Source organism: Stegostoma tigrinum, chromosome 1 (genome assembly GCF_030684315.1).
Source record: "Stegostoma tigrinum isolate sSteTig4 chromosome 1, sSteTig4.hap1, whole genome shotgun sequence".
NCBI lineage: Eukaryota > Metazoa > Chordata > Chondrichthyes > Orectolobiformes > Stegostomatidae > Stegostoma > Stegostoma tigrinum.
The window spans coordinates 60843873-60851570 of record NC_081354.1 but is presented as its reverse complement, the minus strand read 5'-3'; positions in this window follow the sequence as shown (position 1 = coordinate 60851570).

Below are 7698 nucleotides of genomic sequence, written 5' to 3'. Positions count from 1 at the left end.
CCCACTGGGGCAAGGTTCACCATTTCCTCCATGCCTCCCCCCCCAACTTTCTAGTTTAAAGTCCTGTTGACCAGCCTAACGTGCAGGTTAGGTGGATTGGCCATGCTAAAATTGTCCAAAGTGTCCATGGTTTCGCAGGCAAGGTGGGTTAGCCATGGGAAATGCTGGGTGACAGGGATAGGGGAGGAGGTGAGGGGATGGTCTTTGGAAAGTCAGCATGGACTCGATGTGCTGAATGCTTTCACGCTGTAGGGATTCTATTGACTGTAACATAAATGTAGACTGTTAGGTCTGAGATGTGTAAAGTTTCTTTTCAGATGGTTTGAACCTATGAAATTCTCTACCATAGAAGACTGTGGACACCAAATCACCGAATTTTTGAAAGAAAGATAGACTTTTTTTGAATATTAAATGCATCGGTGAACTGGGGAGAAAGTGGGAATATGGCACTGAGTGAGAGGAGCAGCCATGATCATAATGAAAGGCAAAGCAGGCTCAAAGGGCTGAGTAGTTTATTGCTGTTCTTCATTTCTATGCTTAAGAGGATTGATGGGATGGAAATAAAAAAAAACACTCATTGCTAAAAGAAACTTGCCAAAGGGCCTGTCTCCTTGGGTTACAATTTACACTTTTATCCAGTGAACTCAAACAGTTTTACATGAACTGGTATGTGTGGTTGAGTTCACCTACAGCCTGAAAAAAAATCTTTGTAGTTTTAAGATTTAAAGGCTCAGGGATAAACCAGTGCAGACATAGTTACTACTCCAAAATAAAAACTGAAAGAGCTACAGAACCTGGAAATCAGAAACAAAAATGGAAGTTGCTGGAGCAGTTCAGCAGGTCTGGCGGCATCTGTGCAGAGAAATCAGAGTTCATGTTTTGGGCCTCACTACTCCTGTCTGCTGTAAATGGATCTAGAAGGAGTTGAAAGGGTTAATACTTGATTGAGTGCAATAAGCACAACGCATTGTGATGTTGTCATGAGAACTTGTGCAGCCTGAAATAAGATCTCTTGGCAGACAGACTTAAGACTAGCTCCTTTTGATAGTCTTTGTCGTCACACAGATGGTCAGACCTCAGACCAACTTAAGACAAATTTCTATGACTCAACAAATGCAAATTCCTCCAAATTCAAAGCAAAACTATTCAGGGAGAGAAGTGAAATCTCCAGATTTTCCAAATTTGTAAAGTGAGAGACTTGGACAGAGATGTAATAATAGCAAATGTAATTATCATAACAAATATGCCATGGTAATTCTTCTCAGTAAATAATAAACTTAGGGAAGGAATCATATCATAAGAACTTGGTCGGAGTGTAGTATTGGATTTTGCAGGAGACAGACCTACATTTTCTCAACAATCTTTGCAGAGTGCACAGGTCAATCTTATAATCAACAACAATTTGCAGAGATGCAATAAGCTGAATTTCTACGCTAGAAATTCTTGGATAGGGCTCTCTTACAAACCTACCCAGAATTCTCAAATAGCAGGAAGATCGTCATAGAGACCCCATTTATTTTGCTGTGTTCCACAACAGACAATCACTTGGACAGCTCCTGTGAAAGCATAAGTGTGCGAGGTAAGTTTTAGATTAGGCTGCCAGGATGCCAAGAGTGTAAGGTTCCAGGGTGCTGGGAAAGGGATGGAGTATTTAAGGTAGGTCAGGGGTTGCTGGTGGGGTGATTTTGGGTGAGGGCCATAGCCAAGCTGCTGGAGGGGAAAGCCTCATGTCCACTGAAGGGTTGTTAACAGTGTCAGGTTTGAGGGTGGTGACTGGGCAGAGCTGGGTGGAGTGGCTGATGACGCGGTGTCTTGGGCTTGGCAGGGCTAGATAGACAACTAGGCTGGCATCGAGGGAGAGGTGTCAGAGTCAGATCTGGGAGAATCAAGCTGGTAGTCAAGGGTGGAAGATAGTGTTGGCATTCCTGGGTCTCGGTTGGGGTAAAGGCTACAGGAGGTACTCAGTGGCCAGTCTATCCCAGAAATGGAAACAGAGATGTTGACGTCTCCATAGCTCCCTGGACTATACATCCTCACATCCCACTCCCTGTGAAGATGCCATCCCTTTCTTTTGGTTCCTCTGTCTCCATCGCATATGTTCAGATGAGGCCAACTTCAACAAGAGTGCTTCCAAAACATCCAGCTTCTTCCTCAACCGAGGATTATCCAGCTCCATTGTTGACAGGGCCCTCAACTGGGTCCAACCCATCTGCCACACTTCTTCCCTCACCTCCTCTCTTCCCTCCCGCAACTGTGATATGGTTCCCCTTGTCCTTACCTACCATTCCACCAGTATCCACATCCAGAAGATCATCAGACATTTTCACCACGTCCAGTGAAGTGCCACCACCAGACACATATTCCCCTCCCCTCCTTTGCAGGGAATGTTCACTCCAGGTTCCACTGGTCCACTCTTCCTTCACCCCCATCACCCTCCCCCCTGCCCAGACCCACGGCACCTTCCCTGTAACCGGTGAAAGTGCAACATCTGCCCATTTACCTCCTCCGTCCCCAGTATCCAAGGGCCCAAACATACCTTACAGGCAAAACAACACTTTGCCTACACTTCTCAGAATCTAGTCTATTGCATTTGTTGCTCACAATGTGTTCTCCTCTACACTGGGGAAACGAAGCATAGACTGAATGATCATTTTGCAGAACATCTACGTTCTGCTCACAAAAAAGAGCTACCTGTTGCCTGCCACTTCAATGCATCACCCTGTTCCCTGGCCAAGATCTGTGCCTCTAACTTGCTGCGGTGCTCCAGCAAAGCTCAACACCTCAGTTTCTGCTTAGGGACCCTGTAGCAACCCCCGGACTCAATATTAAGTTCAATAATTTTAGGGCCTAAACTCTCCCATATGCTAGCCCCCTACCCCATGCACCAGGCGTTGTTATCACATAGCCTGCCATTACACACTACCTATTGTTAGTCACTAAAAGTCCCCATGAATAACTATCTACCCTGCTAACCAGATCATTATCAACTCCATTGTCTATTCAACTGCTCTTCTCTCTCCTTGGGCTTTATCCTATTGGTTACCCCCCCCCCCCCCCACCCCTTCCCCCTCCCTATTTTCTGCATATAAATTGACGTTTTCCTATCAGTTCTGAGGAAGTATCACCACACTCGAAACATTAACTATGATATTTTCTTCACAGGTGCTGTCAGACCTGCTGAGCTTTTCCAGCAACTTCTGTTTTTGTACAGTAATTGTATAGTTCACTTGACATAAATGACTAATTCAGATCTTCCCTATTGAGCTGTCAAGGTGAACCTATTAGGGCAATTTTACAACTTTATTCTCTCAGTGGGGAGTCTCACTCAGTGAATAAAATGTATGGTAAATCCAAACATGCACTGTCCAATTTTCCAGGTATCCAATGTGAGGTCTCTACAGGAGAAGCTCCTTACTGGGAGCAGTAGGTCAGCAAATTACTCCTACACTTTCATTAAACAAATAATGAGAAGCACAGGTTGGAGGTTGACTGCTGATGTTACAATGAATGCCTATGCTAATTGTAAGTTAAATCACAACATTATCAAGCATGAAAAGGATTTAACTCCTAATTATAACTTCCTTCCTCATCTTTCTGACTACATAGATATATCTTGTCAATTTACGTCATATTTTAGACTCCTAAAGCTAATTATTTCTAAAACAATAATAATTAATTCACTCTCTCTCCCGTTTCCATGGTTGCCACCTTCCTTGCCTAATACATTTCTATTTGTACTGACATCTGAACTACTACATCACTGCATTCTAACCTAGAGTTTTTGCCTTTGTTAAAAAAAAATGTTCCTTTGATGTTTCCATAATATGACAAATCAATTTAATGTCCATTCCTAAATGTCTGAGGTGCTATTGAAGCGAGACCTCCTTGTGATTGCACTCACATGATAGATGGATCTTGCTAACAGCCAGCTTTGAGTAACCAAAACTTTCTCCTTCATGTTCACTGCAGCTTGACTCTACACTTCCTCTTCATTTGTAGTAAGTACATTGTCCACGACATATACGGCTGTAACAAAATTAAACATATGGGAAATACCCAGTAGATCAGGCAATATTTGCAGACCAAGACAAACTGGATTGTGTCCTTGAAAAAGGTAAACAACCTGAAACCTAAAGGAGAATTCTAGCTGCCAGAGATGGAGGTTGTGGGGCACATGGATTGGGCGGAATGATAAAAATCACAAACTGAAATTCGAACTGCCTTGAATACCTTTCTAGTGTAAATGGAGATAGAACATGTACTGGACATCAAACTCAGTCTCAGCCAACAGGTTGGTCATTTAAGTCTTAACTAAACCTATGCATCTTAGATTTAATCTCTATTTTGTACTGGCAGCTAAAGAGAGGGGAGAACTAGAAAGTCCAGCATGTAAGTATCTTTCCACTTTCCTGCTAGATCTAACTTAATTGTTTCTATGCCCCTTCCTAATCCAACACTCACATCCTGAGCCATGATGTCACTTCAACCACACAATATCCCATTTGTGATATTTCCATTTGGTCCTTTATATTTTTCCGTTCCGTGGCTGTGCTGCCTAATCTCCTCTGAACCTTCTGATCCCTCCAGTGTACTTCCACCAGCCCTTCTGATCTCAACTGATGTTTTATTCCAGATTGCCAGGCAATGAAGAATATACCTCTTTCTACATTTATTCACGCCCACTTCCAGAGATACACATTAGAACCGTGCACCTCCAAATCTCACAACCATAGTTTTAACTCCATGTTTAGAAAATAAATACTTTTTTAATATTTTTGATTGTCAACTAAATGAGAAAATAACTTGTAAAAACAAGGATTGCTGAAGGATCATTGCACTTTTATTAAACAAGTAACCTGAGACTTATTGTCCTGTTTATACAGCTGGTGGTTAAAGCATTGGGTATAAATTGGACCCAAGGGTCTGTGCCAATAGAGATTCAGCAGGAAACAAATAGCTGATTGTTGTTTGGACTAGTGATGAGTTATTGAAGACAGAGGCCTTTTGCTTGCCAAAATCTATGTGATTGATTGGTTCTCAGGTAACTTAACAGCTTGGCTCTGTGAGTAAGATAGGAAGAAACCATCAGATCTCCACAAACCCAAGACCTTTCCCTATTCTTTACAGCAAAAAAAAACTTGAAACAAGTCTATTTACTTTATCTTCAGTAATTATTGTAAGCTTTTAACTAATAAGTCAGAGTCCTTTCATAAGTGTGAGACAGCTGCCCCGTGCCTCCTATAGATCAAAGGAGGAAGACCAGGAAGTATCACTACTGATCAGCATTTGGAGAATATAATTTTAATTGGTAGAATTATATGCTAACTGTTCATAATTTATCTGTATCTACAGTCTGCACATTTTAATAATCTGTAATTCTCAGGTACAGGAACCTGTACTTAGTCTAAGTATTTTGTCAACCTGGATTTAAAAGTCAGGTAAATTTGGGGAATTCTGCATGTTTCTCAAAGTCTTTAACTTTTGTCCAGCACTTTCTATGTTTGTTTCAGATTTCCAGCATCTGCAGTAATTTGCTTTTGCTGCAACTCATTTCACAGCCAAACCAAAATATTTTCTGGGTCCAAAAACCTCAATTCTAAAGTTTACGCTAACTTTATTGGCAACATATGCTCAGATTGTGAAATGCCATTCTTTAACAAATAAACAGCATGCATGATGCTGATGCCCAAAAGCTTTATTTATGGACATCACTAAAACATTTTGAGATCAACTTTTAGTTGATGTAATCTATTTTGAACAAAACAATCTCACCAAAAAATACAAAACCCTGAAGCATCATTCAGGCCAAAGATTAATTTGTTTGGTTTCCATAGCTTTTTCAGAATCTGATGTCTGTCTGTGTGATTTCAGGGACATTTCTCTTGAAGTACTCTCTGATAAATATGAGCTAAAAAACTCAAAAGGTGTTCATGACTACTTTTTTACCCAGCTGCTGTACTGTCCAGGAACATCACTATCAGTCAGCTGTCCTCGAGAACCTCTAAAAACAAGCTTCATTTTAGCTTTCTAAGTTCAATCTGAAAGGACTTCTTCCATACAAATCCATTTGTGTAAAATCACTCAGAGACTGTAAGAACTGCCGATGCTGCAGTCAGAGATGACACAGTGTGGAACTGAAGGAACACAGCAGGCCAGGCAGCATCAGAGGAGCAGGAAAGCTGACGCTTTGGATCGGGACCCTTCTTTAGAAACCAGTGCTGGGTGTCTCTTACTTGGTGCCTCAGAATAACCTCCAATCTCTCCTCAATTGAGTAATCCCCTTTGATCTGTCTGCTTTATTAATTTATCCTCAATTTCATTGGCAGCCATCAAAACTTCATGGTCACAGGACCTTAGCTCTGATATTTGTCTGTTTTGTGTTTGCCATCTAATTCAGTCAAGCTCCTACATGTACTTTTACCGTTTGTTGTTGAACAACAACTTCAAGACACCCCTCTTATGCTCTTGGTGGTACTTCCTGCAGCAGGTGCCCAAAGAATCAATGGTCGCATTGCACTCTCTTACTTTTTACTCGTTCATTTCATTCTACCAATCCATAGATCTCATTTCTTTGCCACGATCCTAAACATTCAACCAATATTTATTCTGCCAGTACTTTTTTGTCTACACTCAACACTTGTCATATTCCTCTATTTGTCAGAATCCTTTAAAAAATATGCCACTTGAGCACCTAATCTGGTTGAGTATCATGTAGATGTGATAATTCTATCATGCATGTTATATTCAGTCCTATTATCAGGCGACCCACAGCACTTGATTCCTCAGGGCCTTCCTCACTAAACAGACAAACATTTGAGTGTGTGCCTTATTTATTTCTACCAGCTGCTCAGAGTCTGAGATTTAATGATTATTTATGGTAATTCTGAGAAATGAACTATAGCAGTTTGATGGCCACGTTTAATGAATGTTCTCTTACCACGATGACCTATTGCTTTGCTTTCTGACTAGTGCAGCTGAAAAAAAGGTGCTACATGTTTTGGTTAAAAAAAATCACACTGGCCAGAATTTTAAATGATTATTGTTCCAACCAGAAACAGAAAATTCCATATTAAAAGGCTTATTATCATAGAATTCATTAAAATATTTCTCTGTGTTGCTTTATTGCTGCATCAAAACAATCACAAGACAATTTGCTTTGTAGTATTATCTTGTTTTAGAAAAAGAGCTACAATAAGCAAAATTCCTGATATCTTCCTATTGGGTTCTTCACAATGAGAAATTACTGTCGACAAAATGAGCAGGTTTGACAGCTTGGACAAGGATTGCTGTAAATAGGTACATTCACTTCTTGAACCATCCTTATCTGCATTTAACTTATTGAGAGGTAAAATCCACCTTCAAGAGCAATGTTCAATTGAAGTCTTCTTGGTTGATTTTCCAAAAATAGCCTTTTTTTTGGTATCTCAGCCCATGATTAATGCTAAAATGCAAGACGACAATAGGATTGTCATCAAATAAAATAAGTAGATGCTAGGGCAAATGATAAAAATGTGATCAAGGAAGTATCTTTTAAGGGGAATCTTATGGAAGAAGGCAGACATAATGATGTTTTAAGAGGGAATTCTGGACTTTGACATGGCTGTAAATTGTGAAGCATTGATTATGAGAGATGCACGAGACCCTAGAATTGACAAATCACAAAGTTCACAAATGGTTGTAGGGCTGGAGGACATTACA